Raw genomic sequence first — 16,661 nt, 5'->3', positions numbered from 1 at the left:
AATAAACATTTGGATTTATGTAACACACAGAAACATGTGGGAAGAAGAACATTCCATAAAGATGAATATCTAAAATTTGATAAGTTCCATTATAAAAACAGTGTACCATTTGCTATGTATTATAATTTTGAATGTATAATAAACAACAAAAACACACTCCTACTGCTTAAGGTTTATATTAAAAAAAGTGAATATCCTGATATATTGGAAGATAAGTGTGGAAATTATTCCGGTGAAGATATAGTTGATTGTATTATAAGTAGAGTAAATCATTATAAAAAATTATTTAAAGATATATTTGAAATTAATATTCCACTTAATGAAGATTCTATTACTCCACTTACTACTGAGTGTTTCTATTGATGAGAGAACTTGGGTAATGACATTGTTAGAGATCATGATCATCTAAAAGGTAAATTTAGAGGTTATGCTCACAATAAATTCAACCTCCAAGCTAAGATTACATTCTCACCAATATATGCATTTAATTCTACTAATTATGATAATCACCTATTTATAATTAAACTAGCAAAGAAGATTAGACCTAAAGTATTATCTAAAACTTATTAGAATTATATTAGTATTGATATGGGTTATGCAAAAGCATTAGATATGTTTAGGTTCTTCTATCCTTTTAGCTTAGATGCTATAAGTAAAACATTGAGTGATAAAGAGTGTGTAACATCAAACAAATTTGGGTTAGAGACACGTAAAGGTAACAACATTACCACCTAAGGAAGCATTCTATTCTAAATTGAAACGAAGTGGTATTACAGATAAAGAATATAAGCAGGCAATAGATTGTTGGGATAATACTGGATGTAAATCAATAAAAGTCTATATGATGTTTAATCTTACAACAGATGTATTATTATCGGTAGACGTATTTGAAAGGTTAAGAGATAAGTGTTTAGAAAATTATGAAAGATATCTTGTTATACATAGTCTACTCCTGGATTAACTTGGTTATGTGGATTGAAATAAACGAATGTTAGACCTAAATTTTGTAAAGAAAATACAGTTAATATTTATGATACAATACAACATGGTATTAGCGGTGGGTTAGCTTCAGTATTAGGTGATTGTCATGTAAAATGTAAAAATAAAGAAATAGATCCTGAGTATACTGGGAAAGAGAATTATCTAAAATACTTAGACTTCAACTCATTATTCGCTTCTGCTATGGTTCAAGCTTTACCTACTGGTGAGATCAAAGTATGTGACGGCAATGATTATACACAATCTAGCTCCACAAAAGGTTATATCTACACCATTGATGTAAAGTATAATGATGAGTTGAAACAAAAGACAAAAAAATATCCATTTTTTCCAGAAAAGACAAAGGCTAACATTGATCAGTTTACAGACTATCAAAATGAAAATAAAAAGAAAGGATACAAACCAAATGAGAAGTTAATGTTAAAGTTAACAGATCAGGTAGATTATGTAATTGATGGTGAGATGTTAGATTGGTTTTTAGCTAGTGGTTTGAAGTTGGAAGATATTAGAGTTAAGCAAAAGTTAGAGTATAGTAAGAGTGAGAGGTTAAAGCCTTATATTGAGTTATATGCAGAAAAGTTGAATTGAGTTATATTCAGTTATTGAGTTATATAATATAGAGTAATAATTAGAAAAGAAAAGAAGCTAAAGCTAAGGGTAATAATTTTGAAGATGTATTCTTTAAACTGATGAATAATGCTTTTTATGGAAAAACAATAGAAAATGTATACAATAGACAAGATGTAGTGTTAGTTAATGAAATAGATAGATACATTAAATTAGTAGAAAATATTAGTTTTAAATATGTTGTAGAGTTTGATGATGATCTAGTGGCTGTACATAAAACAAGAGGTAATGTTAAGTTAGATAAGTTTAATTATATTGGTTTTGTTATATTAGAAAAAGCTAAATTATTTATGTATAAAGCTATATATGATTACTTTGAGAAAGAGTTAGATTGTAATTATCAATATACAGATACTGATAGTATATTAATAAATATAAATGTTCCTTTAGATAGTGATATAAAAACTGAAATGAATAAGGTAAAAGATATATTACATAATAATGAGTTAGGTAAGATGAAAGATGAGCTACCTAATGATACTATTATAGAAACCTGCTTCCTCAAAGCCAAAGCATATTGCTATCGGTTGCACCGCAACTCTGTTGATACTACAGTTAAAGGTAAAGAAGAGAAAAAGTTAAAAGGAATAACTAAAGCTACTATTAAAAACCAAATTAATTTGGAAGATTATAAAAATGCTATATATGGGAGTGTAAGTAAATATGTAACTAATTTTAATATTGATAGCAAAAGGAATCATTTAGAAATTAAGGAACAGTATAAGATAGCTATAGATCCATTTGATGATAAAGGTATTAAAAGTTGTAATGTTGAGTTTAGATTTTAGAATTAATATTATATAAATATTAGCAAAATTTAAAAATTTATTAAAGAGTTCAGCTGGTCTTTTTATTCAAGTTATCCACGAAGTGATTTCAAGAATTTTCGCAAGTCGGTTTTTTGTGCTTGTTACACGGTCTCACTAGTTTTATGCTAGTATCTGAGGTTTCACTGATAGAACTCAAACTATCCGTCTGATAGCAGTTAATAACCAGCTTAACTTGACACTAGTGGATCCGCGAAGCGATTTCACCGGTTGCCTTAAGTGAGACAAGAAATAATTGATTTTAAAAATAAAAGAAGTGAATATAGAGTAGTGGATATGTAAAGGGAATTAGAGTAATGTGTATATTGGTACCGTATCGCGGCTCTATGTTGCGGAGGTACCAATATACACATTACTGACTTGTGCAATATTTACAGGGTACACAGATGGTAGCAACCATAAAACTTCCCAAAAAAGCAACCATAAAACCATAAAACAAAGATGGTAGCAACCATGTACTCAATAACTAACATATCAAAAATATGTAATAGGTTATTTTAGTTTGTTACGCTCTTCATTGAGAATTAAGGTAGGAATCTTTTCACGAAAAAAATCGTATTAAATTAAGTTATTTTGCAATTTTTTTTGAAAATGGGATAAACGTGAAAAAATTTAGCAGAAAAGTGGCACAATTTTAGCAAAAACAAGAGCAAATAAGAGCCCAAAAACAACATTAATATGGAAAACAATTTGAGCGCATTGTAGTCAAAGATTGGAAAAAATTTGACTGGAAAGTAATGCGAAGAAACCAAAAACCATAGAAAAAATTTCAAATGGTCACAAAATTTTAGTTCTTTAAACTGCTCAAAAAAACAAAAACTTCAAAAACGCTTATATCTCCACATCAAATATCTGGATCCGCCAAAAACGAAACATTAAAAAACCAGCTGAGCAAAGAGTATCCTAGGTCCCACAAAGAAGATTAACCCTCAGAATGCTAGATGAATTTGTCCGAAATTTTGACAATAGGTTGGTCTTATACAAAACAGAAAAACTTTTCAAGAAAAGTGGTTTGGCTGAGAAATAATGATTTTCTCTTGTTATTTGAGTTTTTTTAGAGCAGACTTTCTGCGACCACTCGTTCACGTCGATTTAACCTTCTACAACAATTTGACGTAAAACAAGCTTTAAGTATAATGGCTCGGTCAAATTTTACCTCTCAATAGTTTAAGCTTACTGAAAAAAACATATAGTAAGAGTACCAGAGTTTATTACATCGTTATATGAAAAATCATCTGAGAAAGCTTTATTAAACAAATCTGCTCTCAAAAACTTGAAAGTTACTTGTCAAAATTCGTATATGTATGGTATTTAAATCAGTTATTTGATGAAATCTTGATTATAGAATTTTGTTACCGAGATGCTCTGGTCGGTATTGGTTATTGCATTTTAAATTTTCCGGATCCAACTGAGTGCTAAAGGTAAGTTTTGATCGGTCAAGAGATAACCCGGGGTAAGGCGATACAAATATTATTGTACAATTTTTTTACTGGGGAGGGATACCCTCACAGACGTTAAGTACATGGTCTGGCCAACAATTTTTTGTCAGAATAATTTGGTTCATATATCAATCAACTCAGCCCGGGAAAAAATCTTGTTTCCCCACGGCAGTGTAGTGTTTAAAACAGTATCTAGATGTAAAGGCACATGGATCCGTCTGGTCTTATTATCAACCTTTTGACTAACCTTTCCAATTTACATCGATTTAACTTGTCCAGCTTGAAATGTTTCCAAACAAGGACGTCTCTTCAATATTTTGCCTTACATGGTGCTGCCTTCCAGTCCATTTAACCGCATAATGAGAGTTGATACTAAAATGCGTTAATTTTGACCGAAATCAGAGTTAAAACTCATTTAGTTGACATAAGCTCAAAAGTTTAGACGGCTAGTTACATGAGTGGAAAAACCTCATGTGACAATAGTGATACAGAGTGAGAGTAAACTAGAAAGTTAAGAACTGAATTTCATTTTCTCATTGATATCATTGATGTTTCTTTTTTAGACGTATGAAATTTTCGCGCGGTGATATCAGTTTAAGAAAATAAGAAAATGTCGGGGCACTCGGTTTCAAACCACAAAATACTCACAAAGACCTTTTTCGAACGATTATGTTGATACTCCTATAGCGAAAATTAAAGATTGCATTTCCTACTAACATTCAACATGAGTGACATAATTTAATTTTGGTTCCTGCGTAATCGCAGCGGAACAGCATTAGGCCTACAGTAGCCTGTTCTCAGCTGTCCTTTTTCTTATTATTCCCCACATTTCAGACTGTTCTTTTTATGAGCAGCATTGCTCTTTTTTTGGTGACTTTGGCCACTTTTTTTTGCGACTAAAACTTTCAAGTGGTACTATCATTGCAGCCAACATTGGGCAGGCTATGGTCAACCTGAAGCTATGTTTAAGTGAGAGCTCATCCTTACACATACAGCTTAACGGAGGCAGGGGATTGAGCTCTCAATCATTGGCGTGTGAATCACACACCTTACCTCTCGACTATCACGCCACTTCAAGTCCAAATATGAACAAAATTTTATATGGGTTCGATTCGATAAATAAAAGTTTTTCAATTTGTTCAACATCCTAAAATTAATAGCTATCTTAACTTTTAACTAACTGCAAACGAAGAATTGACAATTTGGCTCACAGAAAAACCGACAATATCGTACAATTACAAACAAACCAGCCGATTCTTACGTATTTCAAAGCAAATTAACCGAAACCTTCTTACGTTCGAAAAACGAATATACCATTCAAACATCTAGAACCAATGATACCAACTATATCGAACGATCTGAAGCTATCTTAAGTCGCTCTTCCAAACAATACAAAGGTTAACTAAGTTTTCGTATTTTGTTTGGTTTTCTGGTCTATTGTAGAGTTAACGAATCGACAAGGAGACTTAGCCAGTCTTCAGAACACGAAGATCAGCCCACGTCAATTTGCTATTGTTCTTTTTCATTTTTCTTGTTCACGGCATGTGCTTTTGTGCATTTTTTTAGTAATTGAGCTGGGGGAGAGCTACACACCCAACTTGGCAAATAAATTTTTTAATTTTGGTTAATTTTCAGCGGTGTTAACTGGTACCGAATTTTTTTTTCGAAATAAATGAAAATAAATACTTTGAAGAAACATTTAGGGGTAGTTCTGATTCATTTACAATTTCAGTACAGTTTTTCACAAGTGAGATCTCAAATCTTAAACAAATTGTTATAAGATATGATATGTCAACAGGTATCCTAAAAAATTTGTATGGCTTCTATCTGATTTTTACTGAAACATAACAATAGCATTAAGTTAAATGGTGAGCCAGTTTTTAACTGTTGCCAAGTAACTTGAAAGGAATAAATTATATCATTAGATAGAGAATTTTTGTGCGTATTATATCAAAACTTTCGCTTAGATTTTCCGTTCTAAATGCAACATACGTATTATTTCTGAGAAATTCCAAAACCGATTTCCCAATAAGAATATCTTCTAAAATGGCTCGGAACCGTTCCGTTAGCAAAATAATTTTTGGTTTTTTGAACGAATTGAATTGGCGACCGATTTCAGACCAAGACCTGCTAAAAAAAATCAAGCTAGATTTGCCTTTGTAATTTCACGTTGCTTTTGCCTTGATGTTACGATACAGACAGTCGTTGTGACGAGATAGTTTACTTATATAGAATAAAACAATGTACCGTTAGACTGAGTGTTTTCAGCTATATTTTTGGTACCGCGCCCCTCTAATTCGAGGGAGCCCAGGTTGAGTTCCTCGCTCAAAATGATCTATGAAAATACCCATCCAAACTATTTTTGCTTATGAAAATACCCAGGCAGACCAAAAATGCCTATAATCCAGACTTCGCCTCGTTCAAAACTTTGGTGAGTTTATGTGCTCGTTCAAAAACGCTGATGAATAGACTCGTACAGACAAAAATGCGATATGATACAGACTTTGGCACGTTCCATTTATGAAAAGACTCAGAAAGACCGAAAAAGTTTATGATCCAGACTTTGGATCGTGTAATTTATAAAAAGATCCCGAGCTAAGAAATATCGACATAAATGGCGTACGAAATGTCGGTATTTGTCAGTTTTGCTTGTATGAAGCGTCGGTTTTTGTTGGTTTTGTAGAAATGATCCGTATTGGTTGTGAGAAGCGTCGGGTTAATCGGAATTGCCAGTTTCAAATTAGGAAGCTTCGGTTTATGTAATAGAGTCATCGTCCTAACATCGTTAAGTAGTCGTGGTGGTGGTGGTGGTGGTGGTGGTGGTGGTGGTGGTGGTGGTGGTGGTGGTGGTGGTGGTGGTGGTGGTGGTGGTGGTGGTGGGGGTGGTGGTGGTGAGAGAAGGAGGAGGGGAACACACCCAGAACATACTGGAAAATCTCAAAAAGTTGATTTTTTCAATTCAACTTGAGACAATTTTCCGACAGTACTGCTATAAAAAGATGTTTAAAAGGTGTATGATGCAGACTTTAGCTCGCCTATGATAAAGTTTCTAGCTCGTCTATGTTGCAGAAGTGGTGCGTCTATGGGACAGTTTTTGGCTCGTCTATGTTGCGGAGTTGGTGCGTCTATGGGGCAATTTTTGGCTCGTCTATGGGGCAGACTTTGGCTTGACCGTAAGTACTTGGTGCGTTTATGTTGCTCGTTCAAAAAAATTCCTAGCCTGTGTATGTTTGAAAGCACCATACCCCCTGTGTGCGTTCAAAAACGGTCTGCGTCATAAACGAGCACAAACGATAACCTCGACCTGGGAGCCTTTCAGTTCCGTTAACTCCATTGGATTTTTAGGCATTTATTTAGCCTAATTGATGTGATAAACTTATTAAATAGATTTCATATGATCATAAACAAAACCGTATAAAAGTCTCTCGATAATTAACGACAGTTAGGAAGCAGGCAATTTGGTCTGTAATCCCAATCTCGATCTGGGAACAGTTCTTATACTAAAGTGTTGCAGTTTACTATATCTGATTGTGAATATGGCGTTCCTGTTGCCTTTTGTGTTGCCGCTGCCTGTCTTCATTATTGGACAGGACTTGTCGGCAGTTTCCTCCTTTTACTTCATATTCGTAAAGCTTGTCAGCAATTGCCTCTGGCGATATAAATCCAACGGATCCTGCGCGGACGGAGAGTGAATTCAGAGTTCTGTTCAGCTTCGGTCTGTGCATTTATGTGCTAATTGGACTGTCATTGTTCGGAAATGTCATCAGGTCTCTACAAGATGGAATCGCAATACTTTCCAACAAGTTCAACAACGTTCTGCCTTGTACGAAAAAAATAGGCAGACAAGTTGGAGCAACCGAAACAACAGTTAAATCTAATCAGACTGAGCTGCACACAAGCTAATGGAGAACCGATTACAAAGGATACAGTTCCTAAAACGGGCACAATCTCAATTGTCAGCAGTCTGTGTAAAACCCAAACCCTGCCTCATAGCTTAAAAGCTTGTAAGACTCAATCAAAGCTGAAACCCCTTTTGATGTTTTAAATTAAAATTATAGAAACCGGCAATTCTAGTAACCCAACCCATTTTTTTCTCGGTTTCACTTCCTCTAATCCGGTATTTTCGATTCCCCTGGTCACCGATAGTCTATCCCTTACAATTTTGGAGTTTAAAAACATCAACTTTGAAAAAATTCGGCAAAAAATGCGAAAATTGTATTATTGCGCTATATCTTGCTGAATTTAGTTTAAGAAGACTATAAACGTCTTAACTTGCGCGAAGCAACAAAAAAGTTTGAAAAAATTGACCAAATTTGAAAACTTGGCAAAAAATCTCTCGCATCAATGTAACATATTTTTCCGATATTTTTATAGTAGTTAGATAACTTAAAACGTTGTAAAGAACAAATTTTGTCAAATTTTTCAAAGTTCACAAAAAAATCAGGTAACTGATTTTTTTTTGCAAAAAGAGCTCATCCTTGGTAGTTTTTTTCTGAAGAACCTGACAGAATTTCTTTAGGATTCGGAATTTGAGCAAAACTCACACCAATAAGATCTTAGAGAAACTTATAGTTTTCATACTTGCTGCAAGTTCACTGCATCACGCCATAAAAACTTTGCCTCAAGCATTTCAAGACCATTATAAAAACAGGATTTATGCATTACGGGGTCTGAGTTTCAATTCTAACACTGTGAAAATCCAAACAACTGCTCAGTTCCAACTCAGTCATTTCTTCCGTGATAAAAAGCGCATATTTAAATGGCATGATGTGGTCAACAATTCGTTGTCTCGTCATCGCAGCAATAATAATTAGCCTTTAACACCATCGCAGCTCATTGCAGTGCTTGAAAAATATCAGGAGCGTATAGAAGCTATAGTATATTGCCCCAGAGAAGGAACTTCTGATATTTTCAATCAGCTCAAGCGTAGTACTCTAGTTACCATCCATATAGTTAAAGACATTGTGTCTAGACGTAAACAGAAAGATCCTAGTTTACTTAAAGAGTACAGAGCGTTACATAAGAAGCCTGCGCTTGAGCTGAAAACACTCACTGTAATATTAGCACATAAGAACCACCCCCGGTCCTTGATAACACGCTCCCGACCAAAAAAGCTTTCTAAGCACCGTAAAGCGCATTGCACCCAAGCCTTTGATAACCGGATTGTTCTCATTCTTGCGTTGTTGTTGGGGTTTACCCACTGACAAGCGATTTGACTAAGTTTACTCACAAGTTACGGGTTAGTTTGTGTTTGATTCTCTCCAATAGCGCTTTTGCTTAACGTTTCGCTCTCGCCATTTTTTGAAGTTATTCACTACCGTCCGTTTTCCGCCGGTTATCTGGTTTCAGTTTTCGTTTCAGTATTTTTGTTTCCGTTTTGCCTTGTTTCATTCTATTCCCCGTTTAATTGCTGTATGATGTAGTGTGTTGAGTTTGTGCTGTAGTAGAATTTTTTCTGCTAGTATGCTGGTTGTTGTTTAGTCTCGTTGCTTGCTAGGGTGTGACTTAAGTTCATACTAGAGTTACGGCTGGTTCATCTCGTAGCTTTCGCCACACTAGTTTGCAAGCAATTCGCTGTGTCTTGATTTATTTTAGTTGTGTGCACTTTTGTTGTCTGGGTAGGGTGGTTTGCTAGGCTGTGACATAAGTTTGTTCCGGAATTAGGGCTAGTAAAATTCCTGACCTTTTCGACTTTTGGTTATAGATTGCCTGGCAGTAGCTTCTCTCCCTTTTTCTAGGGTGTGGCTTAAGTTTGTTCTGGAGTTACGGCTAGTTTGTTTGGTTGAGTTTGTTGCTCTGTTGTGCTAGCATTGTTCTTCCCGCCTCCTCGCTCGTGGTTTACCGTCTCACTCCCATGCTATCCCGGCTTTCCGTTGCGTTGCGCGCTTCCCGCTCGACGTTTCCGTAACGATGGTACCGTTTTCCCGTTTTGTCGCAACCGTCCGCCCGACGTTTCCGTCTCGCTCGTACCAGTTTTCCGCTTAGACGCACGCCGTCCGCCCGACGTTTCCGGCCCGCCCGTGCAATTTTCCCGTACCATTACGCGCTGTCCGCCCGACGTTCGCGTCCGTCCTGTCTCGCGTTCTGTCATGTGTCCTGCTTTTGCGCTCACCGCCCTTTGTTTCTTTCGCCGGGTACTACTGTACTCGACCAACAATTTTGCTCCTTGGCAGTTTGCTAGGCAAACATTCACACTAGGGTTCGGTTTACCCATTTGTGTTGTGTTGTTGCGCATGTAAGCGAGTGTACTTTTGTAATAGTACCAAATTAAACTTTTGGTTCCTGTTTTCATATGATCATGACAACATTGCAGGAAAAATTCATCAAAGTTTATAGTCCGAGGGCAAAATTAGAGGCTGAATTTAATAATATCTGTGGTGAAATTAGCAATGCTGTGGATAAGCAAGAGAGGAAAGTTAAGTTCGAGCGTCTGATTGGGAAGTTCAAAGATGCCTCTACAAACCATTCAAGATCAGGTTCGCACATGACTTCCTGAAAAAGATCAAGTCAGCGTCAACGAGACTTAGAAATATCAAAACATAAAAAGGAGGAACTTGAGAAACATAATGAGGCGGAGCTGAGCGCTGCTATACAGCGTCTTAAATTTGAAACACAAACGCAATTGCGAAAATTGGAAACACAACAATTGAGGAGGAACATCGCAAGCAACTAATTGCTGCAGCCTATGAGGAGTTTGAGTTGATTACGAAACCATCATCAGACGGGTCTAGTACAGGCAAAACGAGCGAGCTCTTTACCGAAAGAAGTTCAGTAAAGAGCAAGAAACTTCTTCAGGATTGGGTCAATTCGTCACCGACCGGGAACATGGCAGATGTTGCAAGTGAGCTGAGTTTGCTTTTTTCTGGTTCCATCAACCAATCCAACCAGGCAATTGTCCCACGATCTGCTTCAACCCAACCTCTAAACTCACGCTCTAATCTGAATACACATGGTCAAGCTGAGGCAAACATCAGCCTCCCTGTCCATGAGCCACAAAAACCAAGTAGTAGAACCAATGTAACCAATAATGCACATATTCCAAACAACATCATGCAAGAGCAGCAGCAACAGCCTCAATATACGCCTCCATCGCCACCAAAAAAATTTGGCATGCCAACTCAACTAAACGCCCCAAACAAAGCCCGACAACTGTCTCAAGCAACAATGCACTTCGATGGTTTACAGTGAGATCACCAATTCCCTCGCAAGTCGAGCAAGCCGGGACAGTTGAATTTAGTCAGCCCTCCCTGGTCACCACCTTTGAATGCACTTGCTAATGCTCCGCTAGCACCTAATCAAGCACAAGCACACATAAATATACCTTGCCTCATATCACCGTTTAAACCCCGTACCACCGCATTTCCGGTTAATCCCACCAGCATTCCGATTTGCTCCTTCGCCGCCACAAACACTCCCACTACACCCCATTGACCCAGTGGCGAAAAATGTCAATCCGTTACCCCTTTCTCCGCTTGCGCATTTCATTTCCTCAGCAAAGGTTTTTGTACCACAATTAATTTATCCACCGCCGCCAAAAAGAGGTGCCAGCCCCAGAATCTTGTCCTCATAACCTACGAAGCTCATGCGCCTCCTGATTCAAAATCTGCTGTTTTCTGACAGCAGTCCCGTCTAATGCAGTACCACTCGTAGCTACATCTGTTAACATTATTACGTAACATCAGACTTCATGCAGGCGATCCTTTTAGTTCTTCCACAGGTACAGCCCCACCTTTGTCACCCTGATCATTCCGCCAAAGTATGAAGCTACCGTTCCAAACCCGTTGTGTTCAGGTGGCCCACCGCATCCCACACCTTCGTCTCCTACTTTAGACTCCGCGGACTTGATAAAGCAGTTGGCGGACGCAATCACTTGTAAGAAGATCGATCCATTGCGCGAGTGGAGTTTGTCGCAGTACAATGGTGATCCCCTGCAGTTGTATGAATGGTCCGCACAAATTAAAAGCGCATTAGACTCACAGTCTTTGACTGATGATGTCAAGTTAACATACCTAAAAACTCTTGTAACTGGAAAAGCTAAAATCACCATAGCTGAGTTCACATACTGTGGTGTAATTTATAAGGACGCACTTAAGAAACTTGGCCAACCTCATGCAGTAGTCAGTGCACACTTAGACAAACTCGGCTCTTTACCACCACTAAAGATGCGCAATGTTGATAACATTCTATTGTATGATGTATGATTGAATGATTGATTCTATTCTATTCTACTGTAAATGTATTCTGCAATAATTTGAAGTCTTGTTGTGGTATTTAAATCACTTTCAAATGACTCAGACCTTAAGAGCGCCTCACTTCTTAACACGGCTGTGCAGAAGTTGCCGCCCAATCTGAGAGAGTCTTGGTCACTCTTCACAGTGAAGAAACAATGGTTCTACCAAAAATCCTTGACTTCAACGATTGGTTGAAGGAGAAAGCCGAGGCACATGAATTAATGAAACATTTTTCATCAACGGCAAGAACTGAGGATAACTTCAACTCAGTAGTCAGGATAAAAGTTTCCCAAAAATTTTTTGCAGCTAATACGTAAACAAAGGGCACTCAGAAACCAGCCTCAACATCGGCAACGCCTCCAACCCCTTGCTGCATTATATGTAAAGTTAACCACCGCATCTGAGAGTGTCGGGTATTTAAAGAAAAGTGTCCCGATCAGCGAGCAAAGGTATTGGTGGAAGCAAAACTGTGCTTCTCATGTTTGAGAGAAAAGCATATATTCATTCAATGCCCAAAAACCTAGGAGATGCAGGAAGGACGGTTGCAACAGCTCCCATGATACACTTTTTCATAGAGATGAGAGGGTTTATCTATCAAAATCTCCTTCAACCAACAACAACAGTAATTCTAATGCTGGTTAAAGTCAAAGAAAACCTTCTAGTATCCAATCTTTAAGTAAGACCACTCCTTTGTCATCTGTTAGTGATGTTAAAGGCCTCCTTCAGGTGACTGAATTACAGTTGACGAGCTGTTCCGGTGAAGATACCACGGCTTTAGTTTTGTGCAATACCACTTGCAGTAACTTTTGGGTGTTCAAAGATCTTGGAAAAAGACTTCGTTTGTACGGAACAGCATTGAAACTAACAGTGAAGGGTACAAATACCGAGGAGTTTGTGGACACTCAGTTGGCTGAAATGACTGTTACATCAAGCGTTGACCAAGCATTTGAACCATTTAAAGTCAGTCCTTACGTAAGGGAAGATTTAAAAGTAGGCGCCGATGTGATCAACATTAAAGCACTTCAAGAAACCTACCCGCTCTTAGCAGTTCAAGGCCCGGTCAGATACTGCTATGAAAACATCGAGATGATACTTGGACAGGATATGAAGGAATTGCCATCCGCCCGTTAGAGTATGGCTACGTAATAAGGCTCAGGAACGCTCATAATGTTGAAAGTCGCTCGGAACAAGAGTGGTACCAACCACACCATCCGTTTGTTAACCCAAGCCGGGCAAGGTTTGTAGGGCACTGAACGGAGCAGTTAAATTCCATGGCGCATCTCCTAATAAGTCATTACTCACCGGACCTGACTTACTACAAAACCTAATCTATGTACTCCTACGGTTCAGACAACATCCATTTGCAGTATCCGCCGACATCGAGGGAATGTTCCTCCAAGTTGGAGTGTTGCCATGTGACCAGCCACCATTGCGCTTTTTGTGGCAGGAGTACCCCACATCAAATCTTGTGGTACACCAGTATACACGCCACACCTTTGGGGCAAAAGATTCGCCCACCTGCGCCAACTACGCACATCAGCCCACAGCAAGTGATAAAGCTAAGGAGTACCCAGAAGCTGCGAAAGCCGTCCTTTAGAACTTCTAAATGGACGATTACTTAGACATAGTGGAATCCCGCTAGAGAGCCTTCATTAGGTCAAAGGAATTGGTACATCTTCTCCATCTAGGTCGATTCAAGCTTACTAAAATTGTAAGCAATGTACCAGATCTGGCTGGCAGAAATGATGGGTCTGCTCAATCCACTGACCCGAAAGTCATTGTTTTATACAAGGACGAATCAATGCACGTGCTTCGGTTTAAGTTGCATCACAACAACGGTACTCTGGTTGTGAGTAGTGGTACTAACAGCACCATCACAAAAATTTTAACACAGTTTTTGGTCTTAAGCATTGTGTCAAATGTGTACGACCCATTTGGTCTTGTCGCACCGTTTACTGTTGGTGCTCGGCTAATATTGAAAATCAATTGGCGTGTCAAAGGTCAAAGTTGGGATGACGACTTACTTAAAGACACAGTTGACAGATTCTTTGCATTGTGTGTTGAGCTGCGGCAGTTAGCTGAGATCACTATACCAAGAAACTTTATTTCAGGACCCTTCCATCATTTTGAACTCCACATATTTGGTGAATGCTCACAAGACGTAATCAGTGCAGTAGGTTTTCTTAGTGCTCAAGTAATTTGCACATCCGGAGAGATTATAACAGAGCTGGCGGGCGTTTGTCTTTGAAAAGACCCGTGTTTCACATATGAAGGTATTGACAGTTTCTAAATTGGAACTACAAGCCGCTCTCCTCGCTGCCTGAAAAAAAGGGAAATCTGTCAAGCATTAATAGTTACCCTGGATAAATTATTATTTATGTGGACAGATAGTACCATTGTCTTGCAATGGATAAACTCAATCAATAAACACCCTATCTACAATGCAAGTCGTGTTAGTGAAGTCCTAGAGAACAGCGGCGTTGACCAGTGGAACCACGTAGCCACTTGTGATAATCCCGCAGATGCTGGCACTCGTGATATGTCCGCTGAAGTTTTGCAATCCAGTAGATGGGTGAGGGGTCCTGACTTCTTGAGAACTAAGTAGCTCCCTTTCGTACCAAATACTGATTACGTTGATAACATCAAGCTCGGCGTTGTAACCAAGGAATAAGATGATGACTCCATCTCACTTTAAGCCGAATCCGTAATCAAACTCCTTAAGGAACAAAGCATTAGTCTAATCCCGTTTGAAGTTCAGTTCTTATCAAAAACTACATTGTGTCACCGCATTTATGCTCCGTCTGTTACCACCTCATGAAAATACCGTACCGTAGACGGCAGCCAAGCGGACCCTGTTGAACTTGACGAAGCCGAGCGTCATCTCCAGTACTTGGTTCAAAGAGAGTCCTTTAAAATTGAAAGAAAGGATCTTCTTAACAACAAATCCATTAAGAAGAGCAGCCGCATTGCTCAGTTTACTTCGTTTATTGGGCCTCATGGCCTCATGCCATGTGACCAGCCACCATTGCGCTTTTTGTGGCAGGAGTACCCCACATCAAATGTTGTGGTACACCAGTATACACGCCACACCTTTGGGGCAAAAGATTCGCCCACCTGCGCCAACTACGCACATCAGCCCACAGCAAGTGATAAAGCTAAGGAGTACCCAGAAGCTGCGAAAGCCGTCCTTTAGAACTTCTAAATGGACGATTACTTAGACATAGTGGAATCCCGCTAGAGAGCCTTCATTAGGTCAAAGGAATTGGTACATCTTCTCCATCTAGGTCGGTTCAAGCTTACTAAAATTGTAAGCAATGTACCAGATCTGGCTGGCAGAAATGATGGGTCTGCTCAATCCACTGACCCGAAAGTCATTGTTTTATACAAGGACGAATCAATGCACGTGCTTCGGTTTAAGTTGCATCACAACAACGGTACTCTGGTTGTGAGTAGTGGTACTAACAGCACCATCACAAAAATTTTAACACAGTTTTTGGTCTTAAGCATTGTGTCAAATGTGTACGACCCATTTGGTCTTGTCGCACCGTTTACTGTTGGTGCTCGGCTAATATTGAAAATCAATTGGCGTGTCAAAGGTCAAAGTTGGGATGACGACTTACTTAAAGACACAGTTGACAGATTCTTTGCATTGTGTGTTGAACTGCGGTAGTTAGCTGAGATCACTATACCAAGAAACTTTATTTCAGGACCATTCCATCATTTTGAACTCCACATGTTTGGTGAATGCTCACAAGACGTAATCAGTGCAGTAGGTTTTCTTAGTGCTCAAGTAATTTGCACATCCGGAGAGATTATAACTGAGCTGGCGTTTGTCTTTGAAAAGACCCGTGTTTCACCTATGAAGGTATTGACAGTTTCTAAATTGGAACTACAAGCCACTCTCCTCGCTGCCTGAAAAAAAGGGAAATCTGTCAAGCATTAATAGTTACCGTGGATAAATTATTATTTATGTGGACAGATAGTACCATTGTCTTGCAATGGATAAACTCAATCAATAAACACCCTATCTACAATGCAAGTCGTGTTAGTGAAGTCCTAGAGAACAGCGGCGTTGACCAGTGGAACCACGTAGCCACTTGTGGTAATCCCGCAGATGCTGGCACTCATGATATGTCCGCTGAAGTTTTGCAATCCAGTAGATGGGTGAGGGGTCCTGACTTCTTGAGAACTAAGTAGCTCCCTTTCGTACCAAATACTGACTACGTTGATAACATCAAGCTCGGCGTTGTAACCAAGGAATAAGATGATGACTCCATCTCACTTTAAGCCGAATCCGTAATCAAACTCCTTAAGGAACAAAGCATTAGTCTAATCCCGTTTGAAGTTCAGTTCTTATCAAAAACTACATTGTGTCACCGCATTTATGCTCCGTCTGTTACCACCTCATGAAAATACCGTACCGTAGACGGCAGCCAAGCGGACCCTGTTGAACTTGACGAAGCCGAGCGTCATCTCCAGTACTTGGTTCAAAGAGAGTCCTTTAATATTGAAAGAAAGGATCTTCTTAACAACAAATC

At 38.6% G+C, this 16,661-nt stretch overlaps 1 protein-coding gene across 2 annotated transcripts in view; it reads left to right on the top strand.

Annotated features, from left to right (window-relative positions):
* The first annotated feature begins 3,664 nt into the window (after positions 1-3,664).
* Positions 3,665-16,661, top strand: part of LOC142344101 (uncharacterized) — a 77,371-nt gene continuing 64,374 nt past the window's right edge. The window contains exon 1 of one of the 2 annotated variants that reach the window (XM_075395587.1): positions 3,665-3,874. The gene's annotated coding sequence lies outside the window, so the exon portion shown is untranslated. Of the gene's footprint in view, positions 3,875-6,976; positions 7,066-16,661 lie in introns of those variants that run through there. The other variant, XM_075395588.1, reaches the window with a different exon arrangement.

This window comes from Convolutriloba macropyga, chromosome 8 (assembly GCF_964194025.1).
Source record: "Convolutriloba macropyga chromosome 8, txConMacr16.3, whole genome shotgun sequence".
Lineage (NCBI taxonomy): Eukaryota > Metazoa > Xenacoelomorpha > Acoela > Convolutidae > Convolutriloba > Convolutriloba macropyga.
This window is presented reverse-complemented; position numbering and strand designations above follow the sequence as displayed.